The sequence below is a fragment of the Carassius carassius genome, chromosome 41 (genome assembly GCF_963082965.1).
Source record: "Carassius carassius chromosome 41, fCarCar2.1, whole genome shotgun sequence".
Lineage (NCBI taxonomy): Eukaryota > Metazoa > Chordata > Actinopteri > Cypriniformes > Cyprinidae > Carassius > Carassius carassius.
In genome coordinates, this window is record NC_081795.1 from 14504913 (window position 1) to 14514576 (window position 9664).

The window sequence follows — 9664 nt, forward strand, 5'->3', positions numbered from 1 at the left end:
TGTGTGACTAATTGCTGCCATAGAAGAAAGATGTATGTGCATTAGTGATGGGAAGTTCGGATCATTTTACCGACTCGGACTTTTGAGTCTGGTTCAGCAAAATGAACGAATCTTTTTTCGAGTCATTTCGTTCATTTTAGCAAAATTTAATGGAAATGTTATGTGTTACTTCCCCAACACATCTAGTACTTGCGCAAACGTTGATCACACTAAAAACAATACAAAACTAAAATGCTATAAGATACAGAAAAAAAAAATCATTCTTTACCTGGGTCTTCAGTCTGTGATTAGCTCACCCCACCTCTTATCTGACAAGAAGTCCTCGGGTTTAAGTCATTCCTTAATCACGTGACAGCCACATACGCAAAACGAACGCAGTCTTGAGCCGGAAAGAGAATTGATTAGTTCATCTCATGAGTCTTTCGGGTCTCTGGTCGAGTTTGACTCGTTCCTTAATCACGTGACAGCCCCATACGCAAAACGAACGCAGTCTTGAGCCGGCAAGAGATTTGATTAGTTCATCTCATGAGTCTTTCGGGTCTCTGGTCGAGTTTGACTCGTTCCTTAGTGAAGTGAAGTGACATTCAGCCAAGTATGGTGTCCCATACTCAGAATTTGTGCTCTGCATTTAACCCATCCGAAAATGCACACACACAGAGCAGTGAACACACACACACACACTGTGAGCACACACCCGGAGCAGTGGGCAGCCATTTATGCTGCGGCGCCCGGGGAGCAGTTGGGGGTTCGATGCCTTGCTCAAGGGCACCTAAGTCATGGTATTGAAGGTGGAGAGAGAACTTGCACTCCCCCCACCCACAATTCCTGCCGGCCCAGGACTCGAACTCACAACCTTTCGATTGGGAGTCCGACTCTCTAACCATTAGGCCACGACTTCCCCTATAACGTGACAGCCACATACGCAAAACGAACGCAGTCTTGAGCCGGAAAGAGAATTGATTAGTTCATCTCATGAGTCTTTCGGGTCTCTGGTCGAGTTTGACTCGTTCCTTAATCACGTGACAGCCACATACGCAAAACGAACGCAGTCTTGAGCCGGAAAGAGAATTGATTAGTTCATCTCATGAGTCTTTGAGATGAACTAATCATGAGACAGACCCATACGCTATTTCTGACATTTTCTGTCACTGTGTTTTTGTTACTGTTTGTTGAGGATCTGTGGTTTGTTATTATTTTATAAATAAATAAAACCCTGTTATAAATAAAATATTGATTAATTTGTCTTTTTGACTGTCTATCGGTAAATAAACACTAGGCTATATAAAAATATAATAATTCAAGCTTACAATAAAAAGTATTTATACTAGTTTGTTCATTTTTACTCCAATTTTGAGTTTGCTGGTATAATAATTGCTTTTCCTAGGCAGACTTTACATATTGGTGTAATATATGTATAAGAAGATTGCTCAAAAAAGGACATAATGACATATACATTAAAAGCAAATAAAATTTTGAATTTGAATTAATAATGTTAGTTTAAAACATTAAGGTTATGATAACTTCAGCTTTAACAGTTTTAACCCAGCTAAGAGTGAGGAGGATAGTTCAGATCCCGGTGCGACTGCCAGTGCAGGGGCCATGTTTTGGGAAGACTTTGACGAAAGGGTAGCAAGCTTGAGGCCTTCTGCTACCTCTTCTAAGACCTCAGATGCTATAAAGGTGCAGGCCTACCTTGCAGAGCCACTCTTACCCCGCACATCAGACCCTCTGGCCTGGTGGAGGAGATGTTCACCAGTATACAAAAGCCTTTCTGAAGTCACAAAGACAAGACTTTGCATTGTGGCCACATCTGTGCCATCTGAAAGAATTTTTTCTAAAACTGGGCAGATTATCTCAGATAGAAGAAACAGACTCAGCCCATCCAAGGTCAGGGAGCTTGTTTTTTTTTAATGCAAACATGCCTTAAAGCAAGTCCTACAAATATAGCCACAGTGTGTTATTTATTTTAAAGCTTATTTATTTTTATTTATTTAGAAAAAGAATGGACTGCATTTATATTGCGCTTTCAACAGACCACATGGCCATCCAAAGCACTTTACAATTTGCCTCACATTCACCCATTCACACACCGACTGCGGTGTCAGCCATTCAAGGCGCCATCCAGCTCGTCGGGAGCAGCTGAGGTTAGGTGTCTTGCTCAAGGACACCTCGACACTTGGTCAGGGGGAGCTGTGGAACCACCAACCTTCCGGTTTGTAGACAACCTACATGAACCACTGAGCCACTGCCGCCCCTAAAAAGACTAGCTTGTTGTGCAATATTTTTGTTGTTGTTGTTGTTGTGATTTTAAAGGTAATTTGTTATTGTTATAAGGCTCCGTAGCTTTAGTATCTCTTAATTTTCATTTATTTTTATTTAAATGGTTTAAAATTATTTGGGGAATAGTTATCCTCTTTGATATAAAGTTTTTATTTTGGCACAAAAGTGTTATTTATTTTAAAATGTATTCATTTTAAATTATTATATAAAAAAAGCAAAGCTTGTTGTGCAATATTTAGTTTTTCTTTTTTTTTCCCTTTTTTTATATTGTACTTTTAAAGTTCATTTGTTAAGGTTATTAGACCCTGTGGCTTTATTATCTTTTAATTTTAAATTTATTTTTAATTATTTACTTTTATTATTTTGATTTATTTTGGAATAGTTGTCCTCTTTGTTACAAAGCTTTTCTGGCACAAAAATAAACAATAAACAACAATTCAAAAGTATGTACACAGTGTTTTTTAATGTTTATAAAGTGTCATATGTTACAAAAGTATGGTTTATACAGACAATCTGATTTAATAATTACTCTAGCCAATGTTGTCACATCACGGGACAAAAGAACGAACAACCCGAAGAACCGAAAGATTAACTAATCAATTCTCTCTCCGACTCAATACTGCATTCTTTTACTGTCTATGGTTTTAGCGTATGGGTCTGTCACGTGATTAAGGAATGACTCGACCCGACCCGAAGACTCATGAGATGAACTAATCAATTCTCTTTCCGGCTCATATTGCATTGGTTTTAGCGTATGTGGCTGTCACGTGATTAAGGAACGAGTCAAAAACCCGATAGACCCGAACTATGAACTAATCAATTCTCTTTCCGGCTCAGAGACTGCATTGGGTAAGCGTATGGGGCTGTCACGTGATTAAGGAACGAGTCAAAAACCCGATAGACCCGGACTATGAACTAATCAATTCTCTTTCCGGCTCAGAGACTGCATTGGGTAAGCGTATGGGGCTGTCACGTGATTAAGGAACGAGTCAAAAACCCGATAGACCCGGACTATGAACTAATCAATTCTCTTTCCGGCTCAAGACTGCATTGACTGACAGGTGAATCACTACTACTAGAACAGAACCTATAGAATAATGCGCATGCGCGACTGAACGAATCACTCCCCGAGACGACTCGTTCTTCCCGAGTCACATTAAAGATTCGTTCAAAATGAACGAATCGTTCAAGAACGACACATCACTAATGTGCATAAAGTGTTTGATAATTTTATGTAAAAGGATCGCGAGAAAGCCACCAGCTCTTTGAGAGACTTCCATTAAAATAAACTGAACTAATTACGCAGCACCTCTTTATTCAGATTTTGAACTCTGAACAGCTTCATAATTGATGATTGTCATCACCAGTAAGCTGCATAACAACCAATACCTGTTAGTGGTTTCTCAGGGTGTTTGAGTTATAACAAACATGTTTTAGAAACACACAGTTATAACAGCCAGTTAATGTTTGTGGGGTTGTTTAATCAGATCTTGAGAGATTTCATGTATTTTATTTCAGTTGATTTCATCTAAGGCTGTGTCTGAAGTCAGTTGTAGTAGTTCTTGTGTTTCTCTTTTCTTCAGTGATTCTGTTTGTTAACAGCAGCTGTTCATCACTAATTCACAATTATCTCTCAGTTAATCACTTAATGACTTAATTGCAATGTATATCTTCTTTCAGTGAACTCAACTGAATTAAGTTCAGAGTACTCATAACTGTTAGTTTTTTCAACTTAAACGGTTTAAGGCAATCGGTTTCCTCAAATGGTTTGAGTTAACATAACTTGTCAGGTTTGAGTGAGGCTGTGTCTGAAGTCAGCTGTAGTTCCTTTCTCTCTTTCCTTCAGTAATTCTGTTTGTTAACAGCAGGTGTTCATCACTAAAGCTCAATTATCACTCAATTAATCACTTAATTACTTAATTGCAATGTATATCTTCTTTCAGTGAACTCAACTGAATTAAGTTCAGAGTACTGTTAGTTTTTTCAACTTAAATGGTTTAAGGCAATCGGTTTCCTCAAATGGTTTGAGTTAACATAACTTAAGGATATCTGTTTACTCAAACCGTTTGAGTTAAGTTTACTTGTCGGGTATTACAGTCAAGGCAATCGGTTTACTCAAACGGTTTGAGTTAAGTTAACTTGTCGGGTTTTACAGTGCAGGTTTGAAAATAAATTAAATTGAAGTATATTTGACTTTACCATGAATGCTTGTCAGTACATTCAGCAGTACACTTTAACTATACTTCAAAGACAGCAGGTGTAAGAATTAAATTAATTATATATAAACATGTACTTAATCCTAATTAAGTAGGTCAAAAAGGCACTCTATTCTAAGTTCAGCCAGATGTGTCTAATATAAATTTGAAATGTAATACATTTTCATTTAATTGCAATTGACATGCAGATAAGTGACTGAAAACATTACATTCAGTTTGCACATAACTAATGTTTTAAAGAATATTATTTCTCTAGTAAATACTTTTTTTAAGTGTACTTAAGTGTACAAGGGATCAATTTAAATTATGCTGTTTGTTATGTTTTGTAATCTTTCTAGATATTAAGTATTAGTGTAAATTTAATATTTAATGCTGACTGTCAGTCTAATTGAGACGTTTCCTCCTTATGTAGCTTTAAAACAGTTTAGCTACTTTTGTTATGAGCAAGTACAGCTAACTGCTGTTTTTTTTTTTTTCGAGTAGTAGCTTGACTGCAGTTGAACTGCTTTAATTCACAAATAGCTTGTAGCTTGACAAGCTATTTCAAAAAAGCTCCCACAACACTGTTATCAAGTAAAACCCATTAGGTGAAAAACAAGAGAAGAAACTGCTTCGACTGCACAATGAAAATGCTTGACTACAGACTCCAATGATGCTGTCTTTATAGGTGGTAAACCCCGTCTTTGCCTGTGTAGACAAGTATACTTTCATTAAAACCTTAATTAATTTAAAAACCAATTAGACTTTAACAATACCAAATAAGATGGCTTAAAGATAGAGGGTTAATACAAGCGCTGTGAGATTTGATTCTGCCAGTTAGACTTTCACAAAATAGTGGATGTGTCAATCTCAGATAACAGTGCAAGTGACTCAGCTCTTTTAGTTGGAGCTGTTTGTGTGTAGAGAGACATATTGTACTGCCGCTTTCAGCTAAACTGAGTTGCACACAGGGAAGCTGTAGGTAGAGATCGTTTATGAGCTTTTCAATCAAATCAATTCCACATCCTATCGAAACTAGCACTCTCTGAAGGGAACAGATCGCTGATAAACTGCACAGACAAACGTGACATTTACAGCTGAGAAATATTGCCTTGTATCTGAAACATAAAACATGCCTGGGGGGACACTGTCCGAGAGTGATGTATGAGACTAATGCTTGCATTGGTTAATGTCATGTTGGCCATTTATCAAGGACTATTTTTGGTGCCACCGCAATCTTTTGTCGTGCCATTTGACATGTAGCCGGTGCGGAGAAGTTTCCTGTTGTTGCGCCTCAGACATGTTTCTTGTGGTTAACATAAAGGCCAGTGTAGTGTCAGCTCATGTAGCCTCCAGTCCATAACCCCAAGTATCAATTATTGGAATACAGTTTTTGGAGATGTTTACTTTCTTCTCTTCCAGATATTTTGTGGCTCACCACATACTGAGATGACTCACCGGCAAACCTCGTATTCCTACTGAGCCGAGGCAGGCTGCCTCTCCCACTGACAGCAGCCATGAGAAAGATCAAGCTCTCAGACACACAGTCATGACAGCGATGAAGATATTTATTATTGCTGCCTGCTCCGTCTGAGAATGTGGGTCAGGGGCAAGGCAGTAGCAAACCCCCAGTTAAGCTGCCTGCTGCACTCCTCACGCAACTAATAGTAACATTAACCCTCTGTTGCCAAACAGGGCAGGATGCTGCCCTCCTCTGTATGGACACCATTGTCTGGGGAGACATTTGCTTTGGATCTGAACACAATTTGAGATGGTTCACATGTTCTTGGCTGATGAGTCAGTCTTTAAGGGTTAATTCATCCATAAATGAAAATTCTGTCATTAATTCCTCACCCTTATGTCGTTTCAAACCCGTAAGACCTTTGTTCATCTTCGGAACACAATTTAAGATATCTTTGATAAAAGAAAGCTTTCTGACCTTGCAGCAACACAACTACCACATTCAAGACCCAACAAGTTAATAAGGACATTGTTAAAATAGTCCATGTGTCATCAGTGGTTCAACAGTAATTTTATTGAAGCTATACAAGTGTTACGCCCTATTTTATTAGGGTACAAGGCAGATTCCGACTTCAACCAACAGATCACCAAAGGCAAATATAGGTGTTAAATATTTTATTAAAGAAGGGTGAAATAAATGTAAGGAGCATTCGCTTCAGAGAGGCTCATGGCCAAAATAATATATATAATTAGTATTATTAAAATAATAATATAATCAGTATCACCAAGTTTCCGATCCACAGCGTAAGGTCCTGAAAAATTTGTGTGCAAAGCAAAGCCAGGGAGTGGTAACAAAACCAAAACTTGATCTCCCTTCTCAAATGAATGAACAACTGCATCCTAATCAAAGCATTTCTTCATTTTTATCTGAGCATTTGATAGAGCTGACTAAGCCAAATCATGAGCTTTATGAAGGCGTTCTCGAAACGAGCTAACATAATCCAATAGATTACAATTGAACTTCACGTCAGACAACCAATTCTCTTTTAGACGTTTAAGTGGTCCCCACACCATGTGCCCAAAAACTAACTCCATGGGACTAGACCCCAAAGACTCCTGAACAGTTTCTCAGAGGGCAAATAAAAGCAAAGGCAACCCATCGTTCCAATCCTTTTTAGACTCCGTGCAATAAGTTTTCAACATGGACTTCAACATTTGATTGAATCTTTCCAGGGCTCCCTGGGATTCAGGATGGTAAACACTTGAAACAACGTGCCGAATATGCAATTGAGATAAAATCTGATTGAACACTCAGGACATAAAATTTGTTCCCTGATCCGTTTGGATGACCTTTGGGAGTCCAAAAGTAGAAAAGAAAAGAGTCAGGGCTTTCACAATAGCCTTAGCTCTAAGTGAACGAATTGGTATTGCCTCAGGGTAATGAGTTGGTGCACACATAAGCGTAAGCAGATAAATATGGCCCGATTTAGTTTTCAGTAAATGTGCTACACAATCTAAAATAATGCGTTCAAACAGTTTATCGACAATGGGAATTGGTTTAAAAAGGTGCAGAGGGAATCATTTGATTAGGCTTCCCAACCATTTGGCACGTATGACAAGAATGGCAATACTTCATAACATCAGATTTAATTCCAGGCCAAATTACACATTATGCAATAAAATGTTTTAGTGACGCCCATATGACCAGCAACATTATCATGCAACACTCAGCACCTGTTCATGTAATTTCTTAGGGACTACCATCTGATAAAGCGTGTCCCAGCCTGAATTATTTGATGTCGAATGTGTCCATTTTCACATTAAAATTCCATCTACATAAAAATAAACAATTGGTTTACTCACAACATCCTCATTTATGACAGCTGAACCTCGGCAGCATGCTAGCGACAGATCTTGTTTTTGCTCAATAGCAAACGTTGCACAATCGATAGACATTAACAGATCAACCAAATCAGCATCAGCACCACCGACAGGGAACAGCGACATAGACACAGACACCTCAGGGTCAGAATCCTCTTTATCCACAAAGAAACTGTTAGAAAGTTCAACGACATTAGGAAACTTTCGTGACTGGGATCAAGTAATCACACATGCAGGGAACACAGTTAAATCTTCAGCATCTTCTTTACTTACGACAGAAATTGCACTAAACAACTCAATGACTTCAGGAAGAGGAAGTACTTTTCCACCTGCCAAATAATTTCCAACAATCATTGTAACTCCCTTCACAGGTAACTGCGTTCGTACAGCCACTTTTACGAAACCAGTTATTAAATCGGAACGAATATGCAACTTATGCAAGGGAGCCTTCACAACTCCCATCTCAATTCCCTGCACTAAAACATCGGAGCCACAATATGTTTCCTTCGAAAATGCCAAAGCACTTTCTACAATGAAGGACTGAGCAGGTCGTGTATCATGCAGCCAGGTAACAGGGATTTGATCCTCCTCTAGGTACTGGGAAGTCGTGGCCTAATGGTTAGAGAGTCGGCCTCCCAATCGAAAGGTTGTGAGTTCGAGTCCCTGGCCGACAGGAATTGTGGGTGGGGGGAGTGCATGTACAGTTCTCTCTCCACCTTCAATACCATGACTTAGGTGCCCTTGAGCAAGGCATTGAACCCCCAACTGCTCCCTGGGCGCCGCAGCATAAATGGCTGCCCACTGCTCTGGGTGTGTGTTCACAGTGTGTGTGTGTGTTCACTGCTCTGTGTGTGTGTGCACTTTGGATGGGTTAAATGCAGAGCACAAATTCATGAATGTCACTTTCACTTCAAACACATTTTTGTGTATTAAAACAAATTCATCAGAACACACTGTGGCCTCTGCAAGAGTGGAAATCTTTTTCCATTTAAGTACACCACTATTTTATCTGGAAATGAATTCTTGAAATCAAAGAATTATCAAAGAGAACACTCTTTTCATGAGCATACTCAATGAATGTTTGATTGGCAGTTCTCACATGTGAACAGAATATTTGGGGATAAGCCTCGGGGACAAGCTCATAGGCTCTCAACACAGCAGACTTAATCTTATTATAATCTAAATTGTCATTAATAAACAGCGTCGAACAAACTTCCTGAGCCTTTCCTGTTAAACGACATTTCAACGAAAGAGGCCACACTTCTTTTGGCCAACGCAAAGCTGCAGCAATGCACTCGAAAGCGCCGAAATACAAATCCACCTCTGCTTCCCTAAACAGTGGAACGAGTTTAATTTGTTTACAAACATCGAAATCAGAAGAATTTGCAGAAGGCATAGGCAATGAGGAATCAGAGGTGTGATGCAAAGCCTGGCCAATGGGGAAAACAGTGGGTCTTATACTCACCAGGCAACTGGCGACCAACCTGTGTCTCCAACTCACATTGGCTAAAACATAAAAGTTGTGTAGTATGCTCTTGACGCTTAATTTCCAAATTTAGTTGCTTTAATTTAATAGTGTGTTTTAAATCTTCCGTCCCTAACCCACTAAGCGAGGGAAGCACCGGATGGCTACTCGGTACATGCTCCTCATCACCTGAGCTTTCTTCAGTCTCCTTAACCTATCTTTCAGGATTTTGCGCTGCTATCAACACATCCTGTTTAATTAACTCAGTGTAAATTACATCCCGCACTTCTTCCTTACCAGCTGCTTTTACGACAGAAATATCATAATAATTAGCAACCAAAAACAAATCTTCCTTACGACATGATTCCAATGCTTCAAACGA